This window comes from Ranitomeya imitator, chromosome 2 (genome assembly GCF_032444005.1).
Source record: "Ranitomeya imitator isolate aRanImi1 chromosome 2, aRanImi1.pri, whole genome shotgun sequence".
Lineage (NCBI taxonomy): Eukaryota > Metazoa > Chordata > Amphibia > Anura > Dendrobatidae > Ranitomeya > Ranitomeya imitator.
In genome coordinates this window covers 534,687,847-534,702,167 of record NC_091283.1, presented here as the reverse complement: position 1 = coordinate 534,702,167, position 14,321 = coordinate 534,687,847, and positions in this window count along the sequence as shown.

The window sequence follows — 14,321 nt, the reverse complement described above, 5'->3', positions numbered from 1 at the left end:
GTGTTTCTGCACCGCAAAAAACGCTGCAGATCCGCAGAGAATCCGCAACGTGTTCACATAGCCTAAGGGGGCTAACTGTACCAGTGAAAGGTAAAAAGAAAATAAAAAAATTCCTAAAAGTTCAAATCACCCTTTTTATCCCATTGAAAATAAATATATTTTAAAAATAAAAAACAACAAATATTTGGTATTGTTGGGTTCAGAAAAGTCCGATCGATCAAACTATAAAAACAATTAACTTGATCAGAAAACACCGTAAAAAGAAACAAATGCCAAATGTCCTTTTTTCTGTTCGCCACAATTCCACAAGCTATAACAAATGATGAAAACATCACATCTATCCCAAAATCGTACTAATAAAAACAATGTCTCGCCCCCAACAGAAAGCTTCCCTGTGTGTAATAAAATACGCAGCAGTCGCTGTCTTCTGCCGCTGTGTCGTTGCTTGTGTCTTCATTGCAGTGGAATATGGCCACCGTTAAGTATTTTACTACACACACTGGACCTACATTACTGCTCTCTTGTGTGGTGTAGTATATAGAGGTGTATGTATATATGTTTATATACAGTGGGGCAAAAAAGTATTTAGTCAGTCAGCAATAGTGCAAGTTCCACCACTTAAAAAGATGAGAGGCGTCTGTAATTTACATCATAGGTAGAACTCAACTATGGGAGACAAACTGAGAAAAAAAATCCAGAAAATCACATTGTCTGTTTTTTTAACATTTTATTTGCATATTATGGTGGAAAATAAGTATTTGGTCAGAAACAAACAATCAAGATTTCTGGCTCTCACAGACCTGTAACTTCTTCTTTAAGGGTCTCCTCTTTCCTCCACTCATTACCTGTAGTAATGGCACCTGTTTAAACTTGTTATCAGTATAAAAAGACACCTGTGCACACCCTCAAACAGTCTGACTCCTAACTCCACTATGGTGAAGACCAAAGAGCTGTCAAAGGACACCAGAAACAAAATTGTAGCCCTGCACCAGGCTGGGAAGACTGAATCTGCAATAGCCAACCAGCTTGGAGTGAAGAAATCAACAGTGGGAGCAATAATTAGAAAATGGAAGACATACAAGACCACTGATAATCTCCCTCGATCTGGGGCTCCACGCAAAATCCCACCCCGTGGGGTCAGAATGATCACAAGAACGGTGAGCAAAAATCCCAGAACCACGCGGGGGGACCTAGTGAATGAACTGCAGAGAGCTGGGACCAATGTAACAAGGCCTACCATAAGTAACACACTACGCCACCATGGACTCAGATCCTGCAGTGCCAGACGTGTCCCACTGCTTAAGCCAGTACATGTCCGGGCCCGTCTGAAGTTTGCTAGAGAGCATTTGGATGATCCAGAGGAGTTTTGGGAGAATGTCCTATGGTCTGATGAAACCAAACTGGAACTGTTTGGTAGAAACACAAATTGTCGTGTTTGGAGGAAAAAGAATACTGAGTTGCATCCATCAAACACCATACCTACTGTAAAGCATGGTGGTGGAAACATCATGCTTTGGGGCTGTTTCTCTGCAAAGGGGCCAGGACGACTGATCCGGGTACATGAAAGAATGAATGGGGCCATGTATCGTGAGATTTTGAGTGCAAACCTCCTTCCATCAGCAAGGGCATTGAAGATGAAACGTGGCTGGGTCTTTCAACATGACAATGATCCAAAGCACACCGCCAGGGCAACGAAGGAGTGGCTTCGTAAGAAGCATTTCAAGGTCCTGGAGTGGCCTAGCCAGTCTCCAGATCTCAACCCTATAGAAAACCTTTGGAGGGAGTTGAAAGTCCGTGTTGCCAAGCGAAAAGCCAAAAACATCACTGCTCTAGAGGAGATCTGCATGGAGGAATGGGCCAACATACCAACAACAGTGTGTGGCAACCTTGTGAAGACTTACAGAAAACGTTTGACCTCTGTCATTGCCAACAAAGGATATATTACAAAGTATTGAGATGAAATTTTGTTTCTGACCAAATACTTATTTTCCACCATAATATGCAAATAAAATGTTAAAAAAACAGACAATGTGATTTTCTGGATTTTTTTTTCTCAGTTTGTCTCCCATAGTTGAGGTCTACCTATGATGTAAATTACAGACGCCTCTCATCTTTTTAAGTGGTGGAACTTGCACTATTGCTGACTGACTAAATACTTTTTTGCCCCACTGTATATGTATGTATATAGAGGATTTGTCGGCTCTCCCATGTGGTGTAGTATACAGAGGATCTGTCAGTTCTCCCGTGTGGTGTAGTATATAGAGGATCTGTCAGCTCTCCCGTGTGGTGTAGTATATAGAGGATCTGTCAGCTCTCCTGTGTGGTGTAGTATATAGAGGATCTGTCAGCTCTCCTGTGTGGTGCAGTATATAGAGGATTTGTCAGCTCTCCTGTGTGGTGCAGTATATAGAGGATCTGTCAGCTCTCCCGTGTGGTGTAGTATACAGAGGATCTGTCAGCTCTCCCGTGTGGTGTAGTATATAGAGGATCTGTCAGCTCTCCCGTGTGGTGTAGTATATAGAGGATCTGTCAGCTCTCCCGTGTGGTGTAGTATACAGAGGATCTGTCAGCTCTCCCGTGTGGTGTAGTATATAGAGGATCTGTCAGCTCTCCCGTGTGGTGTAGTATATAGAGGATCTGTCAGCTCTCCCGTGTGGTGTAGTATATAGAGGATCTGTCAGCTCTCCCGTGTGGTGTAGTATATAGAGGATCTGCCAGCTCTCCCGTGTGGTGTAGTATATAGAGGATCTGTCAGCTCTCCCGTGTGGTGTAGTATATAGAGGATCTGTCAGCTCTCCCGTGTGGTGTAGTATATAGAGGATCTGCCAGCTCTCCCGTGTGGTGTAGTATATAGAGGATCTGTCAGCTCTCCTGTGTGGTGTAGTATATAGAGGATCTGTCAGCTCTCCTGTGTGGTGTAGTATATAGAGGATCTGTCGGCTCTCCCGTGTGGTGTAATATATAGAGGATCTGTCAGCTCTCCTGTGTGGTGTAGTATATAGAGGATCTGTCGGCTCTCCCGTGTGGTGTAGTATATAGATGATCTGCCAGCTCTCCCGTGTGGTGTAGTATATAGAGGATCTGTCAGCTCTCCTGTGTGGTGTAATATATAGAGGATCTGTCAGCTCTCCTGTGTGGTGTAATATATAGAGGATCTGTCAGCTCTCCTGTGTGGGGTGGTATATAGGATCTATCCTGTGTGGTATTTTTAAACTGCATGGTGGGCCCCAAGAATGATTTTTCTCTGGTGGGCCCAAGATACTCCAGTCCGACGCTGACTCCTCCTGTATATATACACTGCACAGCACCTCTCCCCCTGTATATATACATTGCACAGCACCTTTCCTCCTGTATGTATACACTGCACAGCACCTCTCCTGTATATATACACTGCACAGCACCTTTCCTCCTGTATATATACACTGCAGAGTACCACTCCTCCTGTCCTGTATATATACACTGCAGAATTTACAATAGCTGTCACTCATGTAAGAAGTGAAATCTGGCATTGTACTATACATTTCTCTGCCGTATCTGTGCATCATAAAGCGGGGTATGTGTTAAAGGGGGGGGCCCACTGAGACTCTTTCGCCCGGGGCCCTCGAAAACCTGGAGCCGGCCCTGTTTGGGCACATGGGAGAGCTCGGAAGGGAAGGAGCGCTGTTTGACTTTTCAATGCAAAATTGACAGGAATTGAGATGGGACGCCATGTTGAGTTTGGAGAGCCACTGATGTGCCTAAACATTGAAACCCCCCACAAGTGACACCATTTTGGAAAGTAGACCCCCTAAGGAACTTATCTAGAGGTGCGGTGAGCGCTTTGACCCACCAAGTGCTTCACAGAAGTTTATAATGCAGAACCGTAAAAATAAAAAATCATATTTTTTCACAAAAATTATCTTTTCGCCCCCAATTTTTTATTTTGCCAAGGGTAAGAGAAGAAATTGGACCCCAAAAGTTGTTGTACAATTTGTCCTGAGTAGGCTGATACCCCATATGTGGGGGTAAACCACTGTTTGGGCGTATGGGAGAGCTCGGAAGGGAAGGAGCGCCATTTGACTTTTCAATGCAAAATTGACAGGAATTGAGATGGGACACCATGTTGCGTTTGGAGAGCCACTGATGTGCCTAAACATTGAAACCCCCCACAAGTGACACCATTTTGGAAAGTAGACCCCCTAAGTAACTTATCTAGATGTGTGGTGAGCGCTTTGACCCACCAAGCGCTTTGACCCACCAAGGGCTTCACAGAACTTTATAATGTAGAGCCGTAAAAATAAAACAAAATTTTTTTCCCACATAAATTATTTTTTAGCCCCCAGTTTTGTATTTTCTCGAGGGTAACAGGAGAAATTGGACCCCAAAAGTTGTGGTCCAATTTGTCCTGAGTGCGCTGATACCCCATATGTGGGGGGGAACCACCGTTTGGATGCATGGGAGGGCTCGGAAGGGAAGGAGCGACATTTGGAATGCAGACTTAGATGGAATGGTCTGCAGGCGTCACATTGCGTTTGCAGAGCCCCTAATGTACCTAAACAGTAGAAACCCCCACAAGTGACACAATTTTGGAAAGTAGACCCCCTAAGGAACTCATCTAGATGTGTTGTGAGAGCTTTGAAGCCCCAAGTGTTTCACTACAGTTTATAACGCAGAGCCGTGAAAAAAAAAAAAAAAACTTTCCCCAAAAAATTATCTTTTAGCCCCCAGTTTTGTATTTTCCCGAGGGTAAGAGGAGAAATTCGACCCCAAAAGTTGTTGTCCAATTTGTCCTGAGTACGCTGATACCCCATATGTTGGGGTAAACCCCTGCTTGGGCACACACGGGAGACCTCGGAAGGGAAGGGGCACTGTTTTACTTTTTCAACGCAGAATTGGCTGGAATTGAGATCGGACGCCATGTCGCGTTTGGTGAGCCCCTGATGTGCATAAACAGTGGAAAACCTCCAAATTATAACTGAAACCCTAATCCAAACACCCCTAACCCTAATCCCAACAGTAACCATAGCCACACCTCTAACCCTGACACACCCCTAACCCTAATCCCAACCCTATTCCCAACTGTAAATGTAATTTAAACCCTAACCGTAACTTTAGCCCCAACCCTAACTGTAGCCTTAACCCTAGCCCCAACCCTAACCCTTACCCTAGCCCTAACCCTAGCCCTGACCCTAACCCTAGCCCTAACCCTAAACTTAGCCCTAACCCTAACCCTAGCCCTAATGGGAAAATGGAAATAAATACATTTTTTTAATTTTTCCCTAACTAAAGGGGTGATGAAGGGGGGTTTGATTTACTTTTATAGCGGGTTTTTTAGCGGATTTTTATGATTGGCAGCCATCAAACACTGAAAGACGCTTTTTATTGCAAAAAATATTTTTTTGCATTACCACATTTTGAGAGCTATAATTTTTGCATATTTTGGTCCACAGAGTCATGTGAGGTCTTGTTTTTTGCGGGACGAGTTGACGTTTTTATTGGTAACATTTTCGGTCATGTGACATTTTTTGATCGCTTTTTATTCCGATTTTTGTGAGGCAGAATGACCAAAAACCAGCTATTCATGAATTTCTTTTGGGGGAGGCGTTTATACCGTTCCACGTTTGGTAAAATTGACAAAGCTGTTTTATTCTTCAGGTCAGTACGATTACAGCGATACCTCATTTATATCATTTTTTTTATGTTTGGCGCTTTTATACGATAAAAACTATTTTATAGAAAAAATAATTATTTTTGCATCGCTTTATTCTCAGGACTATAACTTTTTTATTTATTTGCTGATGATGCTGTATGGCGGCTCGTTTTTTGCGGGATAAGATGACATTTTCAGTGATACCATGGATATTTATATCCATCTTTTTGATCGCGTGTTATTCCACTTTTTGTTCAGCAGTATGATAATAAAGCGTTGTTTTTTGCCTCGTTTTTTTTTTTCTTTTCTTACGGTGTTTACTGAAGGGGTTAACTAGTGGGCCAGTTTTATAGGTCGGGTCGTTATGGACGCGGCGATACTAAATATGTGTACTTTTATTGTTTTTTTTTAATTTAGATAAATAAATGTATTTATGGGAATAATATTTTTTTTTTCATTATTTAGGAAATTTTTTTTATTATTTTTTTTTTACACATTTGGAAAATTTTTTTTTTACTTTTTTACTTTGTCCCAGGGGGGGACATCACAGATCGTTGATCTGACAGTTTGCACAGCACTCTGTCAGATCACCGATCTGTCTGAGAGCAGTGCAGGCTTACCAAGCGCCTGCTCTGAGCAGGCACTTGGTAAGCCACCTCCCTCCCTGCAGGACCCGGATGCCGCGGCCATTTTGGATCCGGGCCTGCTACTGGGAGGGAGGTAAGGAGACCCTCGCAGCAACGCGATCACATCGCGTTGCTGCGGGGGTCTCAGGGAAGCATGCAGGGAGCCCCCTCCCTGCGCGATGCTTCCCTGTACCGTCGGCACACCGCGATCATCTTTGATCGCGGTGTGCCGGGGGTTAATGTGCCGGGAGCGGTCCGTGACCGCTCATGGCACATAGTGCCAGATGTCAGCTGCGATAGGCAGCTGACACCCGGCCGCGATCGGCCGCGCTCCCCCCGTGAGCGCGGCCGATCGCGTATGACGTACTATCTTGTCGGTGGTCATTCGGGCCCACCCCACCTCGATGGGATAGTACGGCATATGTCAGAAAGGGGTTAATGTGGTGTACTGGCGAGAGAACTTTAGTTGGAATCAACTAAACTTTCCACAACTATGTTCTTGAGTCCAAGTTACAAAGATATTCTTGTTGGACAACGTTTTTGGATCCAGTGATGAGTCTTATCACAGCTGTCCCATTCATACAGAAAGCATGGGTACTTTGTGTATCCTACTTGCTGCCAAAGGACCAAAGAGAAAACTTTCAGATTACCAAATATTGACCATCCTTGATCCTCGTAGTTAAGAATAAAGTCTAAATTCTCATAACTTTCCTTCAAGTCCACAGCATGCTCTAAAGGTAGTAATGCATTTTTGCTACCATTGTGCATTGTGATTTAGATGAATCAATAAGGAGACTCCACTCGCTCACATTGTACCCCTTCATTGTTATGGTTATCACAAAATGATGGCAGAACCATCTCCTGGGATCTGTGAAAGGTTGCTACTACCTTGGGGAGGAAGGCTGGGTTGTGGCTGAGTATGACCCTATCTGTCAATAATCTTGTAAAAGGTTTTTTCACCGACAGTGCGTGTAGTTCACTAATCCTCCTAACTGATATAAGGGCTACTAGGAGGGCAATTTTCAGTGTCAAAGTCCTAATTGGGCATTCTAATAAAGGTTAAAATGGAGCTCTGGTTAGGACTTTTAGTACTAAGTTTAGGTCCCAAGGAGGGGATTGAGGCTGTGGAGATCTATTGTAACTTCCCACCTTTTCAAAAAAATCGAACCATTACAGGGTGATTAGCAATTTTCCAGTCAAAAGGGGCCCCCAGCACTGCAGTGTTGACTTTTAGGGTACTCTGTTTAAAACTTTTCTCCCATCCTCTTGTAAGAACTCTAGAATAGACACCCATGGCACTGGGATGTTTCTTAGTGGTCTGACCCTGAAAAGTCTAGTAATTTTCTCAATACTCTAGCACAGTGTTTCTCAACTCCAGTCCTCAAGACCCCACTGTCACGATTCACACCGTGACTGTCACCCCTATGTCACGGATTGGGGTGACCTTAGGCCAACAGATGGCTATCACATGTGCAGGGGGGCTTATCTTAGTTATCCCTCCACTGCTACACTGTGATGAAAACACACACAAGGCTATTGACCTCTTAGTTTATCGCAGGGGCTTATTTTATTTATCCCACTCCTCTGCAATATAACACGAACTGCAAGGATTTATGTACATCCCGCTTTACAGTTCCGCTTCAGAACTTGCAGCTCTCTGGCACCCCCTTACCCTCAGGTCAGATTAGGTACTGCACCTAGGGTAATTAGTCGCCAGAAAGGCTGCCTGCTATTGTCACACACGCGCCCAGACTGGTTGGCGCGGGCACCTGGGGGTGTGGCCCCACTGGACCACAGACCGAACTTCCCTGGAAGGGGCGTCACTAAGTAACTTCTTAGGTGTTCGCTGGAGCCTCTGATGGTGAGGTCAGACTTGTGCAATAGGAAGCTACCAGGTGCCACTCCAGGGTGATGTCTGGCTGTGGCTGCTGATCCCACTAAGGAACGGAGCGGGCACGGCTAGCACTCTGGCTGACAGGCGGGCACGGCTGGGAAACAGGCAGGCAGACGGGTACAACAGAGACACTGGCGGGCAGGCGGACACGGCTGGCTCTCTGGTAGGCAGGCGGGTACGGCTGGAACATAGGAAGAACCGGTAGGGACCGGTCTGCAGGCAGGTATGTGAAACAGGTTGGAACCTGTTCAGACAGGAGGACTAAGTAACAAGTAGAGAAAGACCGCAAGAGCGGATGCAGAGCGAAAGCACAAGAGCTAGAACCAAGAACAGAAATGCAGGAGGCTGAGTACGAGTAGAAGGTGGAACTAAGAGAAGGAGAAGGCAGAGCCAAGGACGGAGCCAATGGCGGAGACGCTGGAGGCGGAGCCAAGGGCGGAGATGCTGGAGGCGGAGCCAAGAGCGAAGACGCTGGAGGTGGAGCGGAGACACTGGAGGCGGAGCCAAGAGCAGAGACGCTGGAGGCGGAGCCAAGAGTGGAGACGCTGGAGGCGGAGCCAAGAGCGGAGACGCTGGAGGTAACGCCAAGAGCAGAGACGCTGGAGGCGGAGCCAAGAGCGGAGATGGAGCCAAGTGCAGAAACACAGGAGGCGGAGCCAGATAGAACTGCAAAGAGCGGAGCCACAGAGCAAAGCCAGAGAGTGCGAAGCAAGGTCTGAGTGCAGAGCTGAGAGCAAAGCCACAGAGTGTAAAGCAAGGTCAGAGTGCAGAGCAAAGTTACAGAGAGCAGAGCTGAGGGAAAAGCTGAGAGACACAGAAGCACAGGTTGTGGTAGAACTGAGCAAAGAGAAGCAGAGCCACAGACAGTGGCGAACAGAGCAGAAAAGGCAAACCAAGACAGATATAAACAGACAGTGGAATAGGACTAGACTAAGACAGAGTCAGGAACGAGACAAGACACAGAGACATAGACAAAGGCCAGGGTACGAAGCCCCGCTGGGTGGCTACACAAGACAGAGACCAGGGTACTAAGCCCCACTGGGTGGCTACACAGGACTAAGACCAGGGTTCAACGCCCCCCTGGGTGGCAGACAAGAGAGAGTAAACGAGACAGGACCTGGCACCTCAGCAGCTAAGAACTGACTGAGGGAGAAAGTTGCACAGGCCCAGAGCACAGGGTGGAGCTGCACTATATACAGGAGGCCTCTTCGTAATTGGTCAGGAGCTGATTAAACAGATGCACCTGATTCCTATAAGAACCAGAGAGTTCAGGCGCCGGCCCCCTATACACATAGCCATGAAGCATGCACAGAGGAGAGACACAGAACATGGAGTTGGCATGAAACAAACCACATCATGACCTGGAGCAGTGGGTAAGATTGTGTGAGAGATGTGAGGCCATGCCGTGATGCCAGCAGAGTTTTTACAGCTATGTACTGGCTATTGGGCACGCTGCAGCGAGGCGATATAACTACTCCCACTCAGGCAGGAACAATAATTATCAACGCCGCCATCGCTACAACGACTCCCAAATACCCAGAACAAGGTATGCTGCCACCAGCTTCGATTAACGGGTCCGAAGCTAACCCAAAACAGTAGCGTAATTCCCTTCAGAAGACTTAGGGTACGTTTTAGAGCAGGAAGAACGAAACTAGTAATTTATATATTTTACGTCGAAAGATTAGGCAGTGTTTATCAAAAAATATTACAAGGATGTTACAATAAGAGACAATTGAGAATATGTACAAAGGTAATTATAAAATAACAGGGGTTAAATGAGAAGTTAACACTTACATGTGTTCAGGTCATTTCAAGCAAAACCAAGCTGGTGGGCGGAGCTCCAAATATCCCAGTTCATCAGGGCTAGCAGTAAGAGCTCACCAGGTAAGACTAAAGGCTGGGTTAAATGTAGAGACTTATAAACTGCAGCCTCATGACATCACTAAAGGGGTTGAGTTAACATCGCCCTCCCCTCTCCTCAGCTGTACAGTTTTCTCCAACAATTCTTATAATTCTTGTATTTTCGCTCCGAATCATAACACACCCAGCATTCATCCTATTTTAAAATTGGCTTTCTAATGAGACCAAATTTGGGCTCGTTGGGACACCCAGTTCCGGAGAATTCCGTACTCTGTACCTGATGGGATTAGAGGCTCATGCTTACAGTGTCTGCCAGATCCGCCGATCGAGATTCACACCATGGACTTATTATTTTCCTAGCCCAAGTTGGTGACCCAATATCTTACTATAATGGAACAAAGAACCGCATGTCTTGAGAGAGATATCAGCCCAGTTTTAGCTGGAGGAAGATTTGAGCCTACACAAGCACCATAAAAATTCTTTGGTGGGAGGGAATGAGTAAGGTTCTCCGAACCTGGAATCTGCAGCTAGAAGCAATAAAACCTCTTCTACACACAGAGAAGGGGGGGGGGGCTAGCCCGTAGCATGGGTGCACATAGGCAAAACTACAAAATCATACCACATTTCATACAATATCGTGACACCCACAACAGGTCATGTTTTCAGGATTTCCTTAGTATTACATAGGCGATGGAATTAATGCTTGAGCAGATGATGAATTTATCACCTGTGCAATGCTAAGGAAATCCTGAAAACATGACCTGTTGTGGGGTCTTGAGGACTGGAGTTGAGAAACACTGCTCTGGCATAAATATCCTGTCACAGGGTTACTGCAACAGTGTGGAGCTAGAGGACCGCAGCATCTGCTCTTACTCCGGCACTGAGAAGAAGCACTTCTCTTTCATTTTAATAGTGTTTATTACTTCTGGCAGAACATGGGTTAATCGGCCATGTTGGAAATCCCTGTGCTCACAGCTGAGCTCAGTTAGCCACTCCTTTCCCCTTTAAAATCTGGGCTCTGATACAAATCCTTGTTAGAGCAAGCATTTGCTGCATGGCTAACGGAGGAAGAGGAGTTCTTATGAAGAGAGTTGGAGGAGTTGTCTGTGACTGTTGTTTGGTTTGTATGTTTGGTAACGCCTTATCCTTCTCTATTTTGGTTTATTCCCCTACCTTCACACTCCAGTGCATTCTTCTTTTATACGTGAGTGAATATTTTGTATGCCTGCAGTTTTCTGTAAATCCTTGTTTGTTTTGTCGTGACATTTCTGGTGTAATTTTTTACCTGGAGTTCATAAGGGTGGAGATTTGATTTTCTGAGCATCCTCTGGCCGCTTGCAGTTTACGCTCAAATGTTATAACATTAAATGGAGTTCCCTCATGTTGGGATGTAGTATGGGTCCCTGGAATAATAGCTCTGGGTTTTCCAGAATCACCCATGAATCTCCCATGGCTAACAGGTATAGCCAGGTGAACCAGAATGTCCTAGGCCAAAAGGCAGCTATCAGTATCAATTCGACTTGGTCAGTCCAAATTTTCCTCAGCACTATCGGAATTAAAGAGATTGGAGAAAATGCATAAACTAGTTCTGCAGCGCCCCAGAGTCCTGGTCATTGCAATAATGTCGCTCTGCCACTAAGGGGAGTGACATAATGTCTGATTGCACTAAAGGAGTTCACCAGGTATCACAGTCACACATTACACTTCACACTCCGGCCACCAGGGGGAGCAAAAGGCACTATGTATTAGGCCACTCCTCACACTGGTAAAACTGGGGGTTGGATAGGAAGTTAGAACAGAACGCAGCCTGGGAGAGCTCCAGGGAGGACCTGTCAGGGGTGGGTTCCTGGCAGGTACCTAGCGGAAAGGATAGAATGTGTCGGAGCCGAGCCTCCACTACCTTGCGGCGGCATCCTAAGAAAGGACACAAAGCGAAGGATATTGTGGAGAAGTGAGAAACGAGATAACAACACAAAGGAGAACCAGTAGGAGTCGTGCCCCGAGATCGGCAACATCCTACTGAGGCGCGTAGCCGGTGGCCGGAACGCCGAGGAAGTAACTGACTCCAAGCATTACTTCAAACAGCGGCAGGACAGTTGATTATAGGTTGGCTGTCTACCTTAGATCACCTAAGAAGACATAGGGGGCAAACGTGGAGAGGGGCGTCTCTAGGGTCCCAGAATAGCTCCGAGCCTACCCGTCATACGGGTGCGTCCTATCCAGATAAACTTGGGGGACGGAGAAGAGAAAGAACTGATACGAGAAGTTGTAAGGACTATCCCGTGGTGCTCAGCAGGGAAGGACTACAACACACAGGCGCTAGTTGGTAGGCAACGATTTCCACCTGCAAAGGGAACTCTGGATGTGCCTTCAGACCGGCCGGACTCAGTCAGCCCTGTTAGGAGTGCTCTGGATTGCGGATCCCGAAGCCTTCAGTAAAAGGTAAAGAGACCTCGTTATTAACTGCGCCCCACATCATCACCACTTACACTACTGGGAAGCCCTGGGGATATACTTCACCTGTGGGAAGGTATACCATCTAGCTGCCATAACACCACCCCAGTGGGCTCCAAGCAGCGTCGGTCACCCTGACCGAATACCACAGGTGGCGTCACGAAACCTTGACCGACTTTCATCACCCTTTCATTGGACGCCCCTTAGCAGGGTCACGGACCGGGTCCAGCCACCGTGACAACCCCAGAACCGAGACAGAGAGGACCGGTACCGAGTTACCCGCGGCCCTGCGTCTGGGGCGCTCCAGTTCTGCCGGCCATCTGTGGAGGAGGGTATTGACCCCATAGGGAATGTCGTTCGGATTTAAGGAGATGAATTTTCATTTTTTTTGTTTGCTCTGCTTATAAATAAATCTATTTGTGGTCTCCCTCAATGATCGGTGATATGCTGGAAAACCCCAGGGTTTAAAGACAACTCATCTTGGTCTACTAGGTGACTAGTTAGGTAAACTGCCTCTGAGTTCTCTTCTCCTGTTAGATAATTTGCTGATATTGATTTTAAATTTACTTTGGTTAAGGACATTATTCCCCATTGCTGGACCTCGTGCCTCCTTGTTTGTTTATATATGTCAAGGCTATTTTGTTGTCCTACAGAACTTTCACATGGTGGCCTCTTATGTCTGCTAGTTCTTTCCTATTGAAAGATGAATCTATCAGATCTTGAGGCCATCCCCCTTGAAGAAATTTACCATTCGTGTGTGTGCTCCCCAGCTGAAAGGAGATGCATCTCAGGTGACTACTTTGGGATTCCATATCTCTCATGGATCCTCCCAGAGAGAGATTTGTTTTGCATTGCCACCACTTTAAAGATTCTTTTGAACTCATTGAGATAACAATCTCAGAAGATGTCCAAAAAGACGTGAAAAAGGACGACTTCAAGAAAAACACGGTCAGCGTTTTCTAAAGCGTTTTCCTATAGCAAAAGCAATGCAGGTGTGGTTCCCTGAAAAATGCCCACAGGAAAATTGCCCACAGGAAAATTGCCCACAGGAAAAATGCCCACACAGAAAATTGCCCACATGGAAAATTGCCCACACGGAAAAATTGCCCACACGGAAAAATTGCCCACACAGAAATTTGCGCACACATTGAAAATTGCCCACAAGGAAAATTGCCAATTGCAGCATCACAAAGTTCAGATCCATGATATTTGAGGTGAAAGGTGAGGATGTTCACATGATGTGTGATCAACTTGTGATTTACAGTTGACCTAGTGCAAAACTGCAAACATGCTGAAGATCTGTGGTTTGTAACAGTCTGTCATTATCAGCAATAGATAGATCTAGTCTGCTCTCATCTCTCACTGATTCTGCCTTACTCCTCCCACCAGCCCAGAACAGCAGCACAATGCATGCAGAAACAGCAGCAGTGTGATCCAGAGGGGCCATCACTGTTATCAGTACTCACAAAAGAATCACTGTATTATCTGTGGAGTTACATGGGACTGCATGTCAGATCTAATATATTATCATCTCAGTGGGTGCCCACTTAAGCAGGGTGCTGCTGGCTGAGATAGATGGTCCTGGAAGCCCAGAAGGCACTGCAGAAAGGTGAGATTCTGTCAGAATCTGTCAGATGAGCGGAAGTGCCATAACAGCACTGCTCTCCCATTGACTTCAGTGGCAGTGAATCTGGGGCCTGCACTTCCTTCCCTGTCCACTTATGACTACCAAGAGTAAGAGTGAACAGACCCTATCTAGTTAAGTATCATACACATATACTGCAGGTGCAGGTAGGCATAGGATAGAAGGAAATGCAGAGTGGATTTGAATAAGGGTCTCTAGGCCCAGACACAGCAC